The sequence below is a fragment of the Dipodomys spectabilis genome, unplaced genomic scaffold (genome assembly GCF_019054845.1).
Source record: "Dipodomys spectabilis isolate Male_0828 unplaced genomic scaffold, ASM1905484v1 ptg000201l, whole genome shotgun sequence".
Classification (NCBI taxonomy): Eukaryota; Metazoa; Chordata; class Mammalia; order Rodentia; family Heteromyidae; genus Dipodomys; species Dipodomys spectabilis.
In genome coordinates this window covers 4,361,262-4,385,993 of record NW_024870878.1, presented here as the reverse complement: position 1 = coordinate 4,385,993, position 24,732 = coordinate 4,361,262, and the positions used below count along the sequence as shown (strand labels likewise).

Below are 24,732 nucleotides of genomic sequence, written 5' to 3'. Positions count from 1 at the left end.
CTCTCTCTCTCTCTCTCTCTCTCTCTCTCTCTCTCTCTCTCTCTCTCTCTCTCTCTCTCTCTCTCCCTCTCTCTCTCTCTCCCTCCTGTCTCTCTCTCTTCCCCCATCTCCTCTGTCTCTGTTCTCTCTCTCTCAGTATTGTGTATCTCTCAGTCTATATTTCTCTCTTTTACAAAAAGGAAAATGCATTGTGGAGGCGGGAGGGGGAAAAAAGTCCTTAAAATGTTGTACAAAGATGTTTCAATTCAACATGTGAATATGAGTATAAAACATCTTGATCAAAATCACTCCTTTTATCATTCCCCCTATCTTTCTCAACTCTACCCATCCTGTCAATTTACCTAGTTCCATTTTTACATTTATACAGTGAATATTATGACTGCATTCACCCACACTTCCTCTCTCCATTTGTCTGTCACCCTCTCCATTTGTCTGTCACCACCTTTTACTTCAATTTATTCCCCTCCACCCTACAGTACATGTGCCAGCTTGTTTTTATTCTTATTTTTTTAGGTCCTGAGGCTTGAACTCTCAGCCTGGGGGAAGTTCCTAGGCTCTTTTTTTCTCAATTCCAGCTCTCTACTACTTGCACTATAGTTCAACTTCCAGGCGTTTCTGTGATTTATTGGAGATAAGAGTCTCAGACTCTGTACTGACTTCAAACCATGATCCTCAAATCTCAGCCTCCTGAGTAGCTAGGATTACAGGTGTGAACCACAAGCAATAATTATTTTGTTGAACTCTGAGTTATTTGTCCAAAGGAAATGCTTCTCATGATGGATGGAGTTGGAGGCAGGACATTTATGGTCTTTAGCTTGTCTCTTGCAAGCCGACATGCCTGCGGTGCATTATCCTCTGCTTGTTAAACAGAAACAGAATCTCACATGAGCGACTGTATGTGTACACCTGTCTCTCACCAGGATCCAGCATAAAAGATTATTGTTGTCCCACACCTGAGTTCACTCTGCAGTACCACCTTTACTACTAGCCAATGGGATATTGGGTCTTGCATGTGGCTGCTCATTTGTTTAATCTGTCAAATGGTTTATATCATGTGGATAAAGTGAGAATGTCATTTGTGGATCCCATAAACTCCAAGTGTAGACACTTACCCCACAGACTATGGCTATTTGCTTGCTTCTCTCATCTGCTAGACCACAAGCTTTCTGGTGGCCTGAGCATGCTTCCTCAAATTACCTTCTACAAATGTTTACAGGATTGAATTACAATGGTTGTCCAAGGGAACTACCTTTCCAACCTGCTCCATCTTCCCAACAGCCTTATGGGATGATCATTAGCATGTTGTATTTCAGCCCTACCAACACTGGATTTGACAAAGTTCTTGGAAAATTAAATGACTTCCCCGTCCAGCACTCTTACGTTTCTTCATGCTACATTTTTCACTTGAATAACTATTCCTGGGCCACCACTCTATGCAATTCCAGGGCCCATGTGTTTTCTAGTACAAAATGCAATCTGCTTTGCAGAGAAACTCAGGAGACTATGCTAGGACTTTATTCTTTGTTCCATGACCAGAGTGATCGAGTCCTTAATAATCAGACTGCTCTGCAAATCTCAAATCTCAATATCTGTCTTAGAGGAGAAAAGCTCTGCTCCATTACTGACTCCCTCGTGTTGTATCATACCAGCCATGAATAAAAGTATGATGTATTTATCCTGCTTCAGCCTTCCTCCCTGTCCCTCCTTCGGTAACATTTTCTTTTTATCCCACACGCCACACCCAAATGGGAGCACTCAAGTTCACAGGCATGTGCTATTCTTTGCCTCCTTATCCAGGTCTTCATTGCTAATGTGAGTGCTCAGATTTTCTCTGCCTATACCTATTACAGTTGCCCAAGGCCTCCCTGAATTACCACTCCTTCCATATGGCTTTCCCCATCCCTCACAAAGTTGATACCTCTCCTCCCTGGGGATCCCATAGCATTGTAGTTTCTCTTTTATGCGTTTGAAGTATGCATATGTTACATTTCTCTAGCCTTTCTTTCTGTGCTATAAATTATCTAACTATGCTAAGAGCCTTCCTCATCATTTAACTTTCAGCTGTCCTAAACAGGGTGCATAGAGCAAGCACCAATTAATCATTTTTAGACTGAAGCCTACACTGAGCTTCAGATAAAGGGGTATGCACTCGCGCGCGTGCACACACACCCACACACACACACACACACACACACACACACACACACCTGAGCATTCAAACCAAAATGAGTTAGAAATAACTGGCAGTGTATATACCAAGGGTTCGAGAAAGACACCCGGTTCTATACTTTGGAATTTTTAAACACAACACCACAATTTATGGTTGCATCATTTAAAAGCTAGATTAGGCCTTCCAGGACAGAAAAGTAATTGATGAGTTAATGACTAAGTGTTTGATTTGCTGACTTCCTGACAGATACACATTCTAAATTCTCTTAATTCTCTAATCGTTTAAACTGATCTTGCAGAAATAGAGCCTTTGATGTATTTTATTCATAGAGCCTTAACTGGAGCATTTCCTTCTCATGAACTCTTCCCGCAACCCAGACATATGTGTGGTCCTTTCTCCTGCTCCTCAGCAGATCCCACACAGCCTTACTTGCTTCCTTGGAGGGAAGCTTGCCTGCAGGGCCTGGGTTGGCCTTGTAGACACTGCTTCTGCTGCACAGGTAAGTAATTTATCGATCTGCAAAGCACTCTGAGATGCTCTGTAAGGGATTATGTCACGCCAACACCATGCAATAAAATAAAAAATGATGGACTTTGTGAGCACAGGGTGATTTAGGGTTTGTGGTTGGAAGTGTGCTTAAAGTACATTTTAAGTGGAAATCAGTCCGGGTAATGAATTACTCTCGCTTTGGAAGGGCTTCCTGCGAGTTCATTTTCCTGGCTTCTTACATGATAGCTAATCTGCTAATCATACACTGGAGGACAATGGACAGTCCCCAAGCAAGATGGAAGGAGGTCTGGGCCAACGCTGTCAGCAGTCAGTATATTAAGTGAGATGATCACACCTCATGCTTTGAAAAATCATCTAGAATGGTCTCCCCCATCCCACCAGCAATTGGAAAGCACCCAACTCACAAAGTAGATGTTGGTAGCAAGTGCCATCTTTGTGAAGCTGCTTAAGAGATTGAAGAAAGCAATCTGTCCCTGGGTAAACTTGAAAGAGAAGGTGTTCATGGTAATGATCTGAGGTGGCATGGCTAGAAAGACAATCCCAAGCCTCAGAGCTAAATCAAAATCAGGCATAAAATGTTACAGGATTGGAAGTACTACTTCCTAGGAGTTCTAGCAAATTTCTAGAAATATTATCATAGTTTTTAAAACTAAATTGACATCTTGGAAGGACAGGGAAGAAGGCTGAGACAGGATAACTACATCAAACTTTTATTCATAGCTCATTTTTCATGTACCAGCATTAACAGAAACTAAGTAAATACACAATCCTTGCCCTTAAAGATTTCTCTGCCCAGAGATATAGAAGCAGATACAGAAGTCTAACCTTTAATACACTGTGACATAGTTGGATGAATTCGATGTTGGAGGAACACAAAGGTTAGACACCTAAGCCTGCCTGGAAATAGATGTCATGGGAGTTTTCTTGGAAAAATGGTGACTGTATTAGGCCTTAGGGGAAAATAAAATATAATCAAATTTGCAGATGGGAGAAGAAAAGACATTATAACAAAAAATAGAAGGAAAGTACCATTGATGACATTTTATAGCTAAGTACAATCATTAATGAAAGAAGCCTAATCTAGAGCCTAGGTAAAATGTCACTCAACAAACATTTTGTAAATTCATACTGTATACACAATTGTGTGCTAGGTATAGGAGTGACATGTAGAAATACACTAGTTTACACAGCCTTCCATGAACTTAATGTTTGGGCAAACCATTCATAGCAGTATTCTAGAGAATTGAATAGTAAATCAGAAATGTCTCAGAAAATTGTGTGTGATAGAATTTGAAATGACTGATCAGAATTTGAAGCTCCATGAGCTAGTAGGAGGGAAGACCACAGTACGTGGGTATGACAGTGATGCCTTACCTCATACAAGGACCTATTTTGGATATCAGCAAATGAGGGAAAGCCATGTATAAAAAAAGAGAAGCAGCCGGGCGCTGGTGGCTCACGCCTGTAATCCTAGCTACTCAGGAGGCTGAGATCTGAGGATCGTGGTTCAAAGCCAGCCCGGGCAGGAGAGACCGTGAGACTCCTATCTCCAATAAACCACCACAAAACCGGAAGTGGCGCTGTAGCTCAAGTGGTAGAGCGCTCGCCTTGAGCTGAAGAGCTGAGGGACAGCGCCCAGGCCCAGAGTTCAAGCCCCATGACCGACAAAAAAAAAAAAAAAAAAGAGAAGCATTTTCATGTAGACCACCCCCCATGGGCACAGATGGGGAAGAGGAAACCCACCAGGTGGAAGGAGACAAATTCTACATATTCTCAGTGACAATGGCAAGGAGAGCTTGCTGTCCTGGTCCTTACTAGGTTCAGGATTAGGTATCTTTAACCTCCTGACTTCATCCTCTATGTCTCTCTTCCTCATATGCAAAATGTAGTTAATGCATCTTACAGAATTGTGGAGTTCAAGATGTTTATGTAAGGATTTAAGAAGAAAGTTTTAGAAATGCACTGAGAGCAGTTCCTGGCAATGTGTACTACTCAATAGATGAGTTTTAATATTGTATGTGGTTGGCAAATGCGCATGTGCAGTGTCATCACAGAATAGACAGTCAATCAATTTTATGAGAATCAATGAAAATGGAATATAAGATCGATGAAGTAAAGTACAACCAGACTGTGGAACAGACTGAAGAGTGAAGTTTCTGATTTTTCACTCTCTCCTACAGGTTATGGCAAGTATTTGAAAGTTTTTAAAGGAAATGCCATATTTTTTTCCTGAAATTTATTTTAAGAAGAAGAATCTGTTAACCATGTGTCAGAGAGAGTGAAACAGGGAGAAATGGAAGTCAAAGAAATCTATCTTTGTGAGCAATGTTCAAAGCCTGGATTTTAACTGTTGGCTGGGTAAAGGTGGAAAGAGAAGGGTAGATGTGAGAGCAATGCCAAGGAAACTGTGTGGGTTCTTAAGAATGATCTGGAATGGGGAGAAAAGACATTGAGTCAGACAAGAGCACCACATGGTCAGACAGACCCCTGGATGAGGGAGAGAGAACTACTTTCATGGAGAACATTAGTTTGATAAAGTCTGGTTTAAACATCATGGGAAGCTGACCAGGGACATTTGTGTGGAAATACCCTGGTAGTAGCTAAGAGTTCTGTGATCAAAGATTTGGGGCAGGATCCAAGCTAAGAAAACTGCTGACTTTGGTGAGGGCTGAAGCCACAGAATAAATCTTCTAAGATCATCATTCTTTTTTTTTCTTTACCACACCTGTGATTTCGTGTCTTCTGGCATCTAAGGTCTAAGTCTAGAAAACATACCAGTTATAGAAACAGAATAAACCAAGAAGTACTTATGATATAGTTGGGGGTAAGGTGGAAACAAAAGCCAAATGAGCTATTCTGTGGATAAAATTCCACATTTAATACATGATGTTAAGGTTTAATCTGGCTATGGCTGGTTATTAGTTCAAATGTGTAAATAATTAAATAAGAATTATTAAAACGGTATTCCTAATAAGTTTTCTCCTCTTGGTTTAGCTTCTACTGCCCAGGTGTTGAGTTTTCATAATTATGGCATTAATAAATAGAAATCTGCTGTTTTTTTAACACACAGTAGATAACTTATTAAATCTAAATTAAGATGCTTTATTAAGCATTGCTTTGTCCTGTGAAGCTGCAAATGCATATAAGCTGCCTGGACTGGTAACTCTGCAGGATTCATGCAGATATATCTCCCCAGTGGCTTCCATGGTGGTGGGTGTAATTTCTCTTCTGCTTGGTGGTGAAGATCTGAGATGCCCAACTCTACTCACAACCAGTGTTCATACTAAGGCTATATCACCTATAAGGCCCAGGGACCTTTGTCCAGAAAAACTGAAAAGACAAATCTGGTTCCCAAACTTTATGCACAGAGAAGCCCTGTTATTTTCCAGCTTGATGCAGAATGGGTACTCTAGATAGGGATGTCTAGGGATGGATTCAGGCTAGGGAAAAATGCTCTTGTTTTTTTTTTTTTTCTTCTTCTATGATATGAGTCAGTCACCAGCAAATTCCTCCCTTGGCCTTGAAGGCCTTCCATGAAATGGATCCCTCCAATACTCACCCTGGTTACCTTACATTTTTTCTCACTCTACCAGCTGCCTTTCCCTCTAAAATACATCAAGTTCTTCCTTCATCCATGGCATCTTACAGATTTCCCTTGCTTTTCACATGGTTTAGTCTGCCTTGACCATCTTTTCTAAGTTAAACTAACTGTTGTTGGGTATTCATCTTCTTTTGTTTGGTGATGGTTTTCATTCTTCTCCTTCTCCTTACTCCTCCTCCTCTTCTTCTTCTTGCTCATCCTCCTACTTCTTTTCTTATTATTTTGTAGTTCTGAAGGTGGAGCTCAGTGCCTACAGCTTACTAAGCATGCTGTATCATTGAGCTATATCTTCAAGCCTGGCCATTTCTATTTAAAAGACAAGCTCCACTAAATAGTCCTGGTCATTGAACAATTGGGTACATACAATCATTTCTGGACAATGTTGTGTTGCACAAATATTTTTTAATGAATGTCTGTGTTTTTGCAAGTGTGGATAGAAATGTGAATAAACAGAAAAGACTGCATTTCTTCAAGGTGTTAAAACAGTTCTCAAGGGCTTTCAGGGTATAAAATAATAATGATAATTACTATTTATTAAGTAGTTGCTATAGAACATAACACAAATACATGTAACCTTTATTTATTTTCTCCTGAATCAACAGCACAGAGAGATATTATTACTAAAGTAACCAACTGTCCAGATTTATTTGGTATTGAGGGTTTCCCCAGACACAGGACTTCTCTCCAGGTAGGTGGGAATGCATTCTTCACCCTAATTATTTCCCACATTTTATAGATGGAGCTATTGATACTCCAAGGGGCAAAGGGATGTTTTCAAGGACTAGGACTGAAAATTGTAGTGTTTTATGTTGTTTTATTTTTTTAAGAAAGGGATTATATGGGTGAAGAAATAACAGACTTGATTGGTATCATGAATGTGCACATAAAAATAAATAAGATGTTGTCTCCTCTCTATAATGCTAGCTACTCAGGAGGCTGAGATCTCATGATAAAAGTTAGAAGCCAGGCCTGACAGGAAAGTCCATGAGACTTATCTCCAGTTAACTACTAAAATGCTGAAAGTGGAGCTGTGGTTCAACTGATAGAGAAAAATTAGCTAAGGGACAATGCCCAGGCCCTGAGTTCAAGCTCCAGTACTGGCACAGAAATAATAAATAAGTAGATAGACAAATAAATAAATAAGGTGAAGGTATGGCTTGAGTGGTAGAACACCAATTGAGCTAGCAAGTTGTGCAAATTCTTATAGGGGAAATGAATAAATAACAATAAATAAATAAATAAGAAGACTCAAAAATTCTTACATGTTTGTGGATGTATACCCATGTTGAAAATGGGTCATGCCTTATTCACCTTACAGAAAGCTTGAATTCAATGTTGGATAGACTTATATGAACTTGACCTTACTATATTGTTATTCCTGCTGACAAATCGAGAAATTAAAGATGAGTTGGAATCTGGTTGAGCTGCTTAAGAGAAGCAATCAATGAGGGTTGAGGTTATGAGTGAGGTTAACTCTGTTTAACCGTGTATTCAGTCCCAGGACTTTGCAGACCCAATCCAGTATTCCTTGTGGCTTGTGGAATGCATTCGCCACATGCAGGTATGGTTGCATTCATACCTCCATGAGAATATCTGCAACCCTAAAAGAGCTTTAGCAAGAAGGACCTTCCTCATTGCTATTGAATAGTGTCACTCTCTACCACAAGAGTGGATGGAGGTTTCATTGGTGTCTTCCTTTGGATTTGCATATATTTGCATACATCCTTCCCCCTTCTCTTTATTCTATCCTCAGGATATCTGAAGCATCTTGTTCTCCTTCTTCCTTCCGGGTGCTTGAACCAGAGAGCTGAGGACCTCAGGTGCACTTGATCTGAGGACCCCTATGACTGGTGCTTCTGGCACCAAAGCTGTGTCTACATAATGATCGGAAGTCATCAATTTACTCCGTCAATATATCCACTAACTGAGGTATTTGTTTTATTTTCACTCAAAAGATTTTTCCCTGCCTCTCTCCTTTCCTTTGTAACCTTATTTTCTTCCCTATAAGTACTTGTAGATACAAGGTACATTCCAATATCATGGGATCTGTGAGTTCATTTTTGGTTGAAAGAGCTCCAAGCTTTATGTCGGAAGACTAGGTTTTAAGCCTAGACCCCCAAATTAACTAGCTGTATAAATTTACAAAACTCATTTGACTATCTCTTAAATTTATTATATTAATATCTTTCTTATCTCCTCAAAGTAGATATTTTAGGAATCAGATAAAAATGGACATACCACATGTTAAACATTATTAGTGTTGCTAAAATATGTATTTCTAGAGACCAATAGAAAGAGAAATGAGTACTTTGGGCATGGCAGTGAGTTGTTTGGGTTTATAAACTGGCTTGACTACCATTCCTGTGCCCATTGGCAGATGCTAACCGCATTTCAATGTATTGGTGTTTCAGAACTCGCTGCCATCTGTAAGTGAGACACAAGAGCCAGCCTGACATCAGCAGCAGGATCTGTTTGCCTGCCAGCAAAGCCTTTGATGCCTTCTTTATCAATGAGAGAAAGGCTAGACAATAGATATTCAGAATCCCAAATAAGAGCTTGAAAATATGGGCAAGCTCCTTAATGATATAACCTAAGGCACACTGTTATTTCTTTCTCCAGAACACTTTTGTCATTTGTTACATCTCATTCTTTCTCTCTCTCCCTCCCCCCCCCTCTTTTCTCCATCATGAAAGTATTCTGAAGTTTGGAATATGTTACTTCTAGGATCAACTGCAATGTGGAAGGAAGTTTTTATGAGCTCTGCTCCCTGACCCACTTTAGCCATTCCTGATGGAGACATAGAAAAATAAAGTAAACACCATTCATTCATCACTCCATGCTTCTCTGCTTCTGGGCATATTAGTGTAAATTGAATTTCACAGCACCTACCTGTAACCATAAGCGCTCCATTATATTGGGCACCAACTAGGAAATTGCTAAGAAGTGTCTGTTCATCAATTGTTTCATGTAAGAACCCCAGAAGCAGCATTGCTAATCATGATATGGGCTTGCCACCCAGACAGAACTGGCTGTGTTCCCTCCACCAGAACAATAGTGCTGGCTTTGGGTTAAGTGCATATTGACTGGTTTCCTTGCCTGCCACCACCAGCCCCAAACACAGAAGCTCTTTAAAGAGCAGTTCATGAAGGGAGGAGAGATAGAGTGGGAAAGGGAGGAACACCATGCACCTTCTTTACCTAGCACTTTGCTGGACATATGTTGCCTCCTTGCAAATTCTCCTTTCTAGTAACCCTCAGACATTTCCTCTCTGTGCAGGAAGGAGACTGAAGCGTGGAAACATGACATAAGTAGTCCAAAGTAGCCAGTCACAGTGTAGATTCTGTAACCAGGTGGTACTAAAAGCCTATAACCAACATTTATCCCCATCAGAAGTCCTCCAAAATTTTATTACACTTTCCAAGAAATGAAAACAAGAGTTTGTACTGTTTGCACTCAGTTATTTTCCCTTTTGTTCCCCTCCTTGCCCTTCTCTCCCCCCCCCCCCCCCCCCGCCCCCTGCCCCGCCCCCTGCCCCTCCCCCCCCCTTTGGTTTATCCCCTTTAGTCACTGTTTTTGACTTCTGTACTCTTTGTCATGTATATGTTTATCTGATTTGGCAAAGGGAAGGGGAATCACAGAAACATTGGAACAAAAGGTGAACCAATCCTGCAATTGTACTCACCAGTCTCTATGTTGGAAATGAGCTTTGCAACTTGGAGGGGAGGGGGGCTAGGAGGGGAAAGATGACAAAAAATGTTAAGAAAAAACAACCTGGAAATGATACTTTCTAATTAGTTCTCATGAAAGAGTACTAATATTTGTTGAACACTGAGTGAAGACTAAACACTTTGTGTTTAATCCAGAATGCTGAAGCTCTAAATAGCTAATGATGTGCTCAAAGCCACTGAAACAGAACATGGCCAATGTCAGACCTTAGCTCTTCCTGCAGGGTTTTGGAGATCAAATAAAATATGTAGGTATAATTGAAAGCACTTAGTGAACTACTAATCACTCCACAAAATAATGTGATTCTGATTGAGATAATGGGGAGTTCAATCAATTAGTGGTAAACAACTTAACCATGTGCTGTAAAAATCCAACCCTGATTTGCTGACCAGAGTTTCTTCACTCCCTAGCAACGTAGCAACATGGCTTTGACCTGCTTGGATTTATCACATCCATCTGAGAGATAGGACCTGGCAAGACATTTCTGATCCCTTCTGCTTCTAATTCATTCTCATCAGGAGTCATCTTTGAAATGTCACTGCAGTGACTCTTTAAGCTGTTTCTTTGCTGTCTTGGAATCTAGCGTCTAACTATGGCTCTCTCCTGGCAAAGTAACCATGCAGCTGAGGTTGATAAAACCCAGTGACCAGTTCAGGTTGGCCACAGAATGGAGACCCCATGTTATATCTCAGATTCCCTCAGCTGCTCCTCCCCTCAAAATATTTTTTTTTTGGTCCTAGATCCAAAAGATTATGATAGAACCAGGGAAAAAACTTAGAAAAAAAAGCTTAGAAAAACCTGTGGGGCCATCTCCAGTAGTTCAGAAGCAGTCAAGAAGGAACTGTATGTTGCAATTCCTGTTCATTACTTCATTTTCCACAAGGGATATTTTTCTTCAACTTTGGAAAGATGTTAGGTAAATCATCCCTTTGGATGCTCTTGCTTATGTTCAGAAATAGTCCTCAAGAAGAAGTATCTCTTGATTTTTATACTGTTGATGAGGCTTGAATGCAGGGCCTCCCACTTGTACAACTACTAAGGATTGAACTGAGGGCGGCCTCCCACTCTTGTTTAGCTTTTCAGGCTCAAGGCAGGTACTCTTTTCACTTCAGCCACAGCTCCACATCTGGCTTTTATTTTTTATTTTTGGCAGATTACTCGGGAGATTAAGTATGTCATGGACTTTTCTTGCCCAAGCTGACTTCAAATCTTGATCCTTAGAACTCAGCCCCCTGAGTAGCTAGGATTACAGGCGTGAGCTACCAGCACCCAGAGAAGTACTATCTACAACAATCTGTGCCATAACACTATCTGAGAATGAAGTTGATGCTTCTATACCTTGATATAACACAAGTCAAAAAACATATGGATTCCTAGCCATGATTCTCCCTGCTCAGATTCTCAGATATGCTTAGCCACCGATTCTTCCTCTCTGCCAGGCTGCCCCATTAAGATCTGTGAGGGCTAACCACGTCCACCCTGAGCTTCTGTTCCCAGGTGTTCTCCCTCTCAGCACTGCAGAAGCCTGCACTGCTGGCCTGTCACTCTGCTGGCTGCCAACCGTGCCAAGCTCACTTACATTCTCGGCTGCCTTGATGCCATCACTGGCGCTTTAATTCTTAATTGCCTAAAAGTACTGGTAGTTAGGCACTCAAGTACAAGCGATAAAGCTGTATGCAGTGGGAATTATGCTGACTGCAGTAGGAAGGTCGTGAAGAAACCCCTACCAGCTCATCACCTTGTCCCTCCCCTCTCTCACCCCTTGACTGCAGTAGTAGGGTACAAACATTTTCAAAGAATTCTTTTTTTCTGTTTCTGCTCAACTACTAGCAAGGCTGAGTTCAGAGAAAAAGGGAGTTTGGGCCTGAGGGGTATTGATGCCTCTTGCCAGCACTTGAGCACTGATATTGCTTATGCCAGAATGAAACAAGTTCTACTCCCATGTGTATGGCCAGGATCTGTGGGACCGTCTCAGAAAAGTGGAGACACATCTCATTATCTCACCTCAAATCCTAGAGCCCCAGAGATGGTCCCACTGCGGTCCAAAGTTACTTGACAACTGGTTTTATTTTTCTTTTATGTTTTTTTTTCTGTCCAGAGTCCTTATTGCCACTAAATCCCTCATAAAGGTTATGTCTGGATAACAGATCAGGATGAAGCTTCTTTGCCTTTCACAAGATGGGTAGAGACGCCAGCCTGTGTGAAGCTACATGTACGCCACGAGAGTGTCAGCTCTGTGAATCCCGTGTGAAATGTCACAGTGCCGGAGAAAGAGAGGGGGTGAGGTTGGGGAAAGGGAAAAAAAAATTCAGTGTGACTTCTTGTTAATACAAAGCATGTCAAACACATCACCTAGAAATACCAAAAGTCTTTATTAGATTCTTTTATCTCCCCCTGCGATTGGAGGGACGCACCAGTTGCTTTTTGGTAGAGATGTCATCATCCAGAAACTAATTAAAGGCTACGCAGGAAGCTGGGGCTCTCACACTCCAGAGAACAAAATGCATTAGCAAGCGAAGTTAAAAAAAAATTACAAGTGAACTTTATATCGAAAAGGGCAGATTGGGAATTTGACAATAACTCTTCTTCCTCCCTCACCGGCTCACGGCAGGTAAAAGCAGGACCATTAAGATGCCAATGCCTGGTGACACAAGGCCATCTGGTCCCTGGCATCACTCAAGGAGAGAGTTCTCCTGCCTGGCAGCACATCTGACCACTTTGCTATAAGGTATGCAGCTGTGTGGGTTTCCTAACAGCATCTGCCCTTACGATGGAGAACTGCCAAAGATGAGTATTTCTGAACAACAACCATTTACCTGGGCAGACCAAAAGGCATGGTGACTCAATCTAAATTAGGTCCAACTAACTCTTATTTGTTTGCTGTTTGGTTGTAGGCTTGAACTCAGGGCCTGAATGCTGTTCCTGAGCTCTTTTGCTTAAGGTTAGCACTCTACCACTTTGAGACACAGTGCCAATTCTGGTTTGCGTCTCATGCACATTCCTTCCTGGGCTGGCTTCAAACTATGATCCTCAGATCTCAGCCTCCTAAATAGCTAGGATTACAGGCATGAACTGCCAGTACCCAGCTCTTATTTATTTATTTTTTTAACTGTGGAGTAAGTTTCCTGTGTATACATTGATAATCTCTATCCTACTATTTGTTTTGCAGTCTCCTCCCAAAAGATCTACATGTTCTACTTCCACCTTTCCTGCTGACTCTGTGTAATCTCTCGTGTTTTGTGAGTCATAGTTGTGTGCAGAATAAAATTCAGAGACCTTGGCTTTATCACTCAAGGACCTCAGTGATTTCTTAGAAGTCCCACAGACATCCTCACCCATGCTGTAATACACATTCCCAACATCTTCCCCACTTCAGGCCTTGCTTCATGAGGTTTCTTCTGTTTCCCATCTTACAAGACTCAAGTTCCTCAGCTCCATCATCTCTAACATCATTTTTCTTTAGGTCATGGATGAACTTATCTTCTCATCCACTAAACTTTTAATAAACATTGTCTGAATGAATGATTGTGAGTGAGTGAATAGAGATGTAAGAGGTGGAAGTCTGCTGGCTCCCTCCATGCAGGGAATAAAGTTTAACATCTTTCATTTGACCCATTGTACGACCTTGCCTATCCTAATTACTTTTGTGCTGCTCCCTCATGTGATTTTTGACCAAATATCCCTCATCTCATTCAAGCTAAATTAATTTATCTGTATTAAAGATTACTCACAATATCATAAAAGCTCTCAGGCTCTGGCACCAATTAGGCAAATTTTAGTCTGGATCTGGTATATATTATATATACATACATATATATGTATGTATATATATATCAATTTTTCTTGTGATAAAATATATATCATATAATGTTACATTCCTCAACATTTAAGTGTGTAGGTCAATGTATCAAAAACATTCATAAAGAGACGTATTTCTGAGATATTTATTTGACTTTAAACATCTAGAAAAATGTGTACTACTAAAAATTATCTTTTTAAGTAACTATGATGAGAGCTACAGTCACATCGTACCTATCATATGCAAAAGAATCAAAGTCAGAAACATGCATACAAACAGGTGTTCACTGTGCCAAGCTACAATCACTTACCCCAAACTCTATGTAGTCAAATCCAAGGTGCTATATCTTGTCCAACCTAGTGGTCAATTCCCTATCTTTGTTATTACTTCATATTTCAGTCACCTTTGATCTTGACCTTTCTTTTCTGTTTTGGCTTAGTGCTATCACACTATCTTGTTTCTTCGTCCCCTTCTTGTCATGGCTTCTCTGTTTCAAATGCTCAATATGGACCATGGGTTCTCTTCTTTCCTTGACACTTTCTTCCACAATACACATATCGACCACTCCCGAGGCCTTCCCCTCTCTTTAGAGCCTTACTCCCCAAAATCCAAATATTGGATCCCACATTTCCTAGCTATGTAAAAACAAGACTTAAGTTGTTTTTTCCCTCTATAAAAAGGATGATATAATAATAACCCTTTTCCACAGGACAATCCTGAAGATGTAATGAGTTTGTGCACATGAAGAGTTTAGAACAATAATGATCATATAAAGATTTACTATGTCCCAGAATCCTATATTCCTCCTCCCCTAGTATATACCATCCTAATTAATCACCCTATCACCTATCTAATCGTGCAGGACAAAAACAAGAGTTGTCCTTAATTTCTGTCTTTCCTTCACTTTCCACAGCCAATTATTATCTTTTATAGGCTGTATTGCAAAAATAACCCTCACTGATTAGATATGCTTCTCTACTCAACATAATTCTCTTACCATACTATTCATGCCTACTTGCCTATTGCTATTTTGTTTCTGTCATTCTTGTTTCTATTTATATATTCCAGTCTTTGAACCATATCATGAGTAATTAAAAAAAAAATAAAGAAAGAAAACAAAACAAGTAAACTGAGCCAGACACCAGTGACTCATTCTTGTAAGCCTACCTACTCAGGAGCCCGAGACTTTAGGACCACTATTTAAAACCAGCCTAGTAAGAAAAGTCCATGAGACTCTTATTTCCAATTAAACAGTAAAATGCTAGAAGTTGAGGTGTAGCTCAAGTTAATAGAGAGCAAACCTTCATTAAATAAGCCAAATAAGAGCTTCAGGCCCTGAGTTCACGCTCTAGTACTAGCAATAAACAAATAAATAACATAAGCTAAACAAATAATATAGTATGTTCTATATAATATAATATAAAATAAAATGTAAAATCACTTTCTAAGAGCTTCTTCCAGTGACATCTGATTGAACTTAATACAGAACTCTGAATTCATCCTTCATTCTCCAAGTTCATACATCATCACTGTCCCCAAAGGATAGCTAGGACTCTTAAATTGTTTTCACTCAGCTACCTGATCTACTTTCTATTCTTTGGAGGTGCCAAGCTGGTTTCTTCCTCAAGATATAGCGATTTCTATTTCCTTTCCTGAAACAATCTTACCCCAGATCTTCATATGATGAGTTGTTCATTAAATTTAGATCTCATTTCAAATGCTGCCAACTCAGTGCCCTTACTGACCAGGCTCTCAAAAATAACCATCCCTACCCCAGTTCCCTGCTCTAGCTAATTTGCATGGCACACATTACTCTCATTCATTTGTTTAGAGTTTATTGTCTCTCTTCTCATTAGAATGTAACCTCCAAGAGAAGGAAGCCTTACACTGTCCTCATTCTAACACTGCCACCCACAATGGTGCCTAGCACTCAGCAGGGGCTGGAAAATTCTCTTTTATACATGAACTCCCCCACCCCAGCAAGAACTCACTTATCTTCTTTATTATTCAAAGTCTTTTGTTCAAGCCACCCTGAAGTGCATTTTATGATCTGTCTTAATAATAGTTGGTATGGGTCCCAATCACTGACTTCTGCTAGAGAAGGCAGGTTCCTATAGTAGAATATAACTTACAAAACCTAGTGCATAGCTGGGCACTGGTGGCTCATGCCTATAACCCTAGCTACTCAGGAGCCTGCAATCTGAGGAGTAAGATTTGAAGCCAACCCAGACAGGAAAGTCTATGAGACTCATCTCCAATTAATCAGAGAAAAAGCCTGAAGTGGAGCTGTGGCTCAAGCTAGCCCTTGTGTGAAAAAGAGCTCAAGTTTAGTGCCCAGGCTCAGAGTTTAAGCCCCAAGACTGGCAAAAAAAAAAGGAGTACACACAAATGACTATTGATTTACATGTTTGATTCACCCTCAATATCTTACCTATGGCTCTATGGTGTTATGGCTCTATGGTGTTAAAAGATACATTTCCAATACAAATTCCATAATTTAATTATTGATTCTAAATGATTGTTGTTTCCATATATAGCTCATCTGATACACAGGTGTGTGTGTGTATGTGTGTGTGTGTGTGTGTGTGTGTGTGTGTACATGTATACACATATTTGCCGGGTCAGCCAGATGTCCCATTAGAGGAATGGCCATCTGTTGTGAATCTAGGAAAAGGGTCAACTTGCTTTTGGGAAGGAAGGCCAAGTTCAGTTTTTTGTTTTTTGTTTTTTTCCTGAGGCAGTAGAACATCAAAGAAAACAATGGCCTACAAGCTGCTCTCCTTTTTCAGAGAAGGTTATGTTGAGTAGCACAGAAAAGCTAAACAAAAACTCTGTCAGTGGGCAATAAATTAAAAATAGGTCTGTGCTACTGAAGATAAATCAGCGACTTTAATACACCTCCCCAGAGCTGGGCATCTTCAAGGAACATAGGACAGGTGCCTCCAAGCTGAAGTATTGGTTAAAGAGCTGTCCTTTAAATTACATTTGGGCTATTTCTTTTCTGGCTGGCTGTATTTTTTGGTGATCTATCTAGAGGCTTAAAAAGACACACAGCAAAATAAATCTCAGTTCCATTAAGCACACACCATGGACTTGCATATTTGTTCTTATCTTCGGCCTCTCTTCCTTTCTATCATCCCCCGCTCCCCACCCCTTCCCAATGCTATCAACCATCAGCACCAGAAAATGTTTACGATTACTCCAGACACTGATACTAATCTAATTCCCTGTAATTGCTATTCATCATCATGTAGCCTTCCTTTCTATTTTATTAAGCTCTACTGCGCACATCCCACGTTTCCTATAACTCGTGATATAAACTCCTGAGTACTTCTTTCTAGAGTTAAATGGTAGCTAAGAAGTGGGCTTCCAACTACACCGGCAGTCTGAGAATCAGGGTCAGTAGGGACAGACAACATAGCACGACCATGGGTCCCCATTAGATTAGCACAAGCTTATGCACTTGCCTTCATTTTCAATTGGGCACAGTATCTTGCTGAAATGAATCAGTATTTAATAATTGTGAGATACAGTTATGTGTGTGTTCAGGGTTCTTGATCTCACCCTCACAGGGACTGCCTGCAACAACACTGCGAACACAGCATCTCATAATGCCTGGTCCTGACTCCTCTGACAATTCCTATTTTTATCAGCAGTACCATCAACTTCCAAAATGCATAATAAAGATAATAAGCTAACTCCCAGAAGAGATCTGCCTAGACTACAGTGGTTAGGGACTGGCATAAGTTCATTAAGGTAGGCAGTGGAATTTTCCCTCCTGGAGATACAGGCTGGGAAAGGGATAGTCTAAAGTCTTGGAGAAAGAAACAATAGCACTCTTCAAAATACTGTTTGGTGAATAACTCCAAAGCAAGTGTGGCAGGTCTGGGGGCACCAAGAGAGATAAGACAAGGCTTTCTGTCTTTCTCTGCTCTTCCATCCTGCTCTGTGCAACTGAGCCAATCACTAGCTTCAGCTCACTCATCTGTATAATGAGGAGTTTAGGCTACTTGGGTTGTCTCCATCTCAATACTATTGATATTTTGGGCTGGTTGATTCTTTGTTGTGTGGGACCTGTGCTGTTCATTGTAGGATATTTTGAAGAATCCTTATAGTGTTTATCCATCAACTTCCACTATCCCTTCCTGTGCTTGTGTGTGTGTGTGTGTGTGTGTGTGTAACTCTCTCTCTCTCCCTCCCTCCTTCCCTCTGCCTCTCTCTCTGTCTCTGTCCCTTTTTCTGTCTGTCTGTCTGTCTGTCTGTCTGTCTCTCTCTCTCTCTCACACACACACACAAGTTGGGGAAACCAAGCATGTCTCCAGACTCTGGCAAATGTACCCTAGAATGTAAAAAAAGAAAAAAAAACCCAAAACACCCCCTAGAACCCCCGGGCTAGCTAGTGCTTTAGATATTTTTCAGCTTTCTGTGATGTCTGTCTCATTTTTCTCCTTTGGAAGTGTCTGCCTGGAGATGTTAATCAAAGGCACAGATTGAAATTATTTGAAAGTGTCTCTTACATATGGCTCTCTTTTTAGTTGCCCAATCTGGATTCTCTTTCTATTGCCAAGACATACACTGATCAGTCTTGTCCTAAACCTCACTTTAGCTTTACATGGTCCTAGGATGCCATATGCATTCTAATTTTCAGTATTCAACCTCTCCCCATCAGGTAGGCTTCCTTTCACATCCACCTATTCTAGGTCTTAGCTCCAGAGACAGATGTAATGGTGCAATCCTCCCTGACTGCCGGCATCTGGAGGTGACCCAAAGCTCTTCCCCTGTATTGCACTTCACCCATGTCCGCTCAGCTCCCTCTCATGGTCCCTTTCTTCAGGTCAGGAGAGATTCAGGGTAGCTAGCTGCTGAATGGCTCATTACCCAGGGCAAATTCGTCAGAGAGGAACCTCAGCCTAAGCACTGTAATGAATACTTCAATTGGCTAGGAATGAATGCATTAATCTGGGGCTATTAGAGCCTTTTATCAGGCTGCCTAAAATATACTGCCTTTCTGAGGCGTACTGAGCAGGCATTTCACCCTAAAGGGATATGTGGGAGGGAGCACTATATTGGCACTAACTAAAACAGAAGAGCTAAGAAAAATATCAAGTATATGCAGGGGGCAGGGTTAAGGGGAAAGGTGGGGGGAAGGGTTGGTCAAAGAAAGTAGCTATGGTCTTCCTAGACATACTTGTAGACTTTGGATCTTGGTTTTTCAGGACTTTGAAGCCTAAAATATAGTGGATTTTTTTGTTTTTGTTTGTTTTTCTTTCCTTTTTTTCCCCTTCCGTCCTTTCTCCCTTCCTCCCTCCCCCTCTCTTCTCTTTCTTTCTTTTTCTTCCTTTCTTCCTTTCCTTCTATTTTGACAAAAGTCCTGTCATTTGAGTGACTTCCTTTGCAATGAACAAGGTGGAAAAGAGGCAAAACTCTCAAGAGGTTGTAAAGGTTGTATATTTCACTGAAGAGCTTCCAGAAGGTAGGGACATACAGAATGGTCTGACCCTGTTATTTCATGCACACAGTGGGGATTATTAGATCCTGATGTTTGGAATGCTCTCTGTAAGATGTTCTAGGCACAGGAAAGGAAATGTTCAAGGACCTGTTGTCATCACAGATGCACCCCCTGGAAGTGCCACAGGGAGCTTTCACAAGCTCTAGTGGTACAGGAGCCATAGAATACTTTACCTGGAGTACCAGTCAGTAAAGCAGGAAGCACTGGGCCAAGAGTATGACCACAGAAGTCCCAACCTTACCTGGAGTATATTGGGGCAGAAACTTTGATATCTTAGGGCTTATTGCTTCATTTATAAAATGAAAAATATCACAGCTACCTTGTCTTATCATGTTTTAGAAGAATCAAATAAGGCAATTTATACCAATGTGTTTTTTTTTTAAAAAAATCAATACAAACAAGATATGAAGAATGGGTGCATAGCTATGGTCAGGATATACCAGGTGTTAAATAAACAAATGCTACAAATATAAGGGCATACTATCCAACACAGTGTTGATGTGGCTGAGGAAATAATGCCTCTTACTGCTCTGTCACACATTTTGGTGCCTTTCCCCAGGAGGCTGGCTTTCCCATCAAAATAAGAAGGAGTAGCTGAAGAGCAAACCTGAGAGTGGTTGGAATTCCCACTAGAGAGATCTGGGCCAAGGTATAACAGACAAGCTTGCTTGTTCATGGCTGTGCCTGCCATTGGCTGACTCCTTTAACTTTGCCTGCACTGTTTCCTAATTTGCTTCATCACATTCTCATTAGAATTTATGATCCTCATGGGCAGAACATCATAATGAAGGAGAGTCAAGTAAAATTCCAACTCCTCCTAGGAGGTCCCAGTGATGAGTGAGAAGCCTAGCCAGTTCAGTGGTTTGAGTTCTGGTCACCAGGAGCTCCTGCTGCTTTGTCTTTCTTTTGGTCTTTAGTAAATTTGGAATCAAGTGGGCTTCCAGAAAACCTGGGATTTATTGATTTCAATCATCCTCTTAGCCATCGAAGGCAGAACACTTTAGATTTGACTTCATTCTTCCCCTAATCTCCTGTTTCTAGGGTGGAAAAGAGATTAATAGGCAAGGGTGGCAGTTATTTTTGATTGGGATGAATCAAGTCCAGCACAGCTGTCTGCTTTTAAGTGCCTTGACCCATTATTTGCCTGAGCACAAAGCAGGGTCAACAGTAGAAAATCTAAGCCCAAAAATAAAGTGAAAGCAATTGATGCTCCTGAGCCCTGCAGCCTCCTTTCCACTACATCCTGGGCTCACTCCCAGATTTCACAAAAGCTGTCATCTTGGGGAACTAACTTCCATCTTTCTGCCTTGCTAAAAAGCTAGAGACCATTTTGATGCCTGTGATGAGCAAGTATCCACTACTGACAATATTAAAAGTCATTATTAAGTGTAATCAGATTCTCTTTCTTGCTAAATAGTGGAAATATTTCAGAATTCTGGACAGCAAAGTAGAATGCCTACAATTTTCTTCAAAATGTGTTATCCTGGACAGTTTGTGTAGCTACTGTGAAGAACAAAAATACCTATTTGTGGTGCAACAACATCATATGCGATAGAATAATTGGAAGGCACTGGTTCTAATTCTCAGCATCACAATTCATTAGGAAAACATTAGAAGAAGTCTTTGTGAACATTATTAATGTGAGGATTATTTCAGAGTACTGGTCCAGTAGAGTAAAATTTCTCCTTGTGAGAAGCAAATGTGAGAGGAGAGAAGAAAAAGGTGTTAACAAGAAACCAAAAAAGTTTGCTCTCTCTTACAAAAACCTGGGAGCACAGACATTCAGTGTGTACATACAAGCATATCATGCTCATGTACATAAAATACTCATGTCAATATCTACATGAACACAGTGACAGTGGCTGAGTGATAGAGAAAAAGAAAGGAAGAAAATCTCATGTTCAAACATTCTTCCAATATAGAAGAATTGGAGTTTTGCTTGTTTTATTATTGTATTTTTCATTTTTGTGGTTTTTTTCCATTTCAATAGCACCAAATGCAGACAAGATCCTTTATTTAGAAAAATGGGAAAATAACAATCAGTCACTATAGACATAAACAATCCCAGACAAAGACTCTGCTGTGCTGAAACAGAATATAATAATAACCTGAATAAAGAGAAATTTAGAATAACAAAAAGATAAGATTAAAAAGCAGGGGCCTCAACTTTACAGATGGATAAAAATTCTACCTCTTAAACTGCGAATCTGACCTGCAGGTGCTATAACACAGGTTCACAGTATCATGGTATATGGATGGACACAATGCTGTATTAATCACACTGAAGGTAAACTGCATGGAAAGAAATATTCTTTTGGCCAGACAAGTTATCTAGCTAATTCTTCACCAAGTTCCTTGTAGAGACTAACACATAAATTTATTTCCAGAAAAAATTAGCAGTTGAAAAATTTTATGACACTCATCCCTCTGTAATCTTTCCTTCTAGGTATGAACAAGGGAGATATGGACAGAAATTTCAGAAAAGGCTTTGTGATTTAAAGGAGGGCATCTATCAGGAAAGGACTTCAGTCCCTTTCTGAGTCAAGTGGGAAGAAGTAAGCTCTCTGTCTGGAGTCAACTTGCTCAGTTATGCAGTCATAGCTGGGGATCTAAACAGGGGGAGATGTAGCCTTTGCACGTGTCCTACAAGAAACCAAGAAGTATAGGAAAGACACAAAGACAGTAGGCTGGGGAAGAAGTCTGTCTTAGAGGTCATGTCTGAATGTGTTGGGACTTAGCATGAGAGACAGAGGAAAGGGAGGAAACTTGTTCTCTATTTGAGCATAGCATACCAATGTTTTGTGTAAAAGTCCCTCTTTTCTGGATGGATGGAGCTTAGGGGACAAGAAAAGCTGTGGGTTATAGTAGCATTTGTGTTTGAGTATATGTCCCAACTGTTGATGTACTGGAAGCTGGTGGTCCCCAGGGTGTCAGCATTCAGGTATCAGAACCTTTTAAAAGGTGAAGGTCAGTTCATAGGGAGGTTACTCACAAAGGGATTAATGCTAGTCTCTGAGAATGGGTTACTTTTCAACCTGAGAGCAGATGGTTATAAAGCACAGCCACCTCAAGCATTTGTCTCTCCTGAACATAGCTGGTTCCTTTTCTCTTTCTCTGCTATATTGTGAGGCATCCAGTGAGTGTTTGCCAAAAGACCAGTGCCATGATGTTTGGATAATACAGCCACCAGAATAATGAGCCATGTGAACCTCTTTATGAAGTACCAAATTTCAGGTGATTGATGGTAACAGAAAACTGACTAATACATCCTAATATACCCAATATTTCACAAGAGCGCTCTTAAAAATCAAAGCAATAAATTCAAGTGTTGGTGGCCCATGCTTGTTGTCCTAGCTACTTGTGAGGCTGGGGTCAAAGGATCACGTTGCAAGCCAGCCCAGGCATACAAATCACAGAGACTCGTATGTCCAACTAACCAAGGGAAAAGCAAAAAGTAGATTGTAGCCCATGGTAGGATGTCAGTCATGAGTGAAAACTTTGAAGGAGAGTGAGAAGCCCTGTATTCAAACCCCAGTACTGTCACACAAAATAAAGTAATTGAAAAAAAGGTTAGAATACAAAATCTCTCTAGTTCTCATTTTAGTTCAACCATTTACATGAAAGAAGATTAGATAAAATTATTTTCTAAAATAAGTATATAGGTAGAATTTATCCTAAAATCCATTAAATAATAATAACTACTGGCAGTGCAAATGGTCCAAGGGGAGCAGGACCAGATTCTAAACTATGACAGTTACAGGGAAGCTGAGAGCCATTTGCTCTATCCATAGGGAAGTCAGTGTGATCCAGCAGACCAGTGGATGAACTGTTGCATATTCAGTTGTTTACCAGATCATGACTTATAATTTCAAAGTGCCCACTAAATCCTTTGCTTTCTAATGAGTATATAGTGGCAAAATGGGAACAGTTTTCTCCTGTGTCTTCCCAGCTCACATCTCCAGAACTTAATATTGCCTAGGAATTTTCTGAGCAGTGCAGTGTATGCTATAAATGGAAAGAAGGTTCACACAATTTTCTGAAGTTAGTCTTTTTCAATAATTAAACACTGTGGGAGTTATTATTATTATTATTAATTATTATTATTTTATGCTAGTACAGAGCAGTCTCTCTCAGCTTTTTCTCTCAAGGCTGACACTCTACTTTCTAAGCCACAGCTCTACTCCTTGATTTTGGTGATTAACTGGAGATAAGAGTCTCAGCCTATCTGGCTTTGGACTGCAATCCTCAAATCTCAGACTCCTGAGAAGGTAGGATTAATGGCATAAGACACCAATGTCCAGCTTGAGATACTTTTTTGAAACCAGTTGGTTTCATCCTTGAGCAGTACTTGTGTTTTCAAAATGCAATGAAGACAGTGGCAGGTAGCCTGATTATGAGTAATGTTTTATTTAGGGGTGATATCCTTGTCTTAAGGAGAAATCTTACTTCTTGTGGAGCTTTCGAGGAAAATGAAGCATTTCATGGAAAATGAAGCATTGCCAAAGGATACGTGCAGTCTTAAAGAGAGTAATTTCTGTTCCAGAATATTTTGCTAGGATGTGTACCACCCTTTGGCTCTTTGTCTTAATGCTGATGGCAAATTTGGCTCCAGAGGCCCATAATAGTGATGCCCAACTAATCTAGGATTTCTACTGGGATGAATATTCTTTCCAAAGAAAGCACAGCATCTTCCCGGTACTTTGTGAGAGTTCCTAGCAAGGTGCTGGTGCCAAGCACAAGCTGGAAATGATCAAAGCAGAGCTGCAGGAGTCAAGGCCCTAAAACCCTGGACCAGTTAACAGCATTGCCAAATATGACTAGGGAGACATAATGAATGGGACTAGAACATAATGAACTCTTTGGGCTTCTGAGCCCTTATACAATCCTTTCAAATGTGCTTATTATTGTAGTAGTGAACTGTTTCTTAAGCACCTACTGTGTAAAAGAGATGAAAATGGACAAGATAGGAGAATTCAGCTCAAGGGTTGGCAGAAGGTGTAGAACTCAACAAGACATGCAAATGCCACCATCCGGTGCTATGTGAGATGCATAGAGAATGTGTGACCAAACACAGGGATAGTATCAGCAGGAAAAATGCAAAGAAAGGTCCCATGAATTTGAGTATTACAGGAAATGTGGAAACTCCCCGATAGCGAAGGAGAGCAAACAAAAACCAACGTTATTGTGGGTGAAAGTCAGGGAATATGAAATCTCAGAAATTCTGGAGAATGAATTGGTCTGTGTTCTTGTACTATAATGTGGGCTGTTGAATTTAATGGTGAAAATACAATTTTGGGTTGCATTTTGGAGAAGTTTGTATGCCTTACGAGAGTCTGGACTTCCTCTCCTAGACAATAGAGATCCACTGAAGCAATCAAATCAGAGTTGGTAGCAATATACATGGCACAATTGAGCGA

At 40.5% G+C, this 24,732-nt stretch overlaps 1 protein-coding gene across 3 annotated transcripts in view; it reads right to left on the bottom strand.

Moving 5' to 3' along the window:
- Positions 1-24,732, bottom strand: part of Ntm (neurotrimin) — a 1,039,122-nt gene that overhangs the window by 128,261 nt on the left and 886,129 nt on the right. The window lies entirely within an intron of this gene.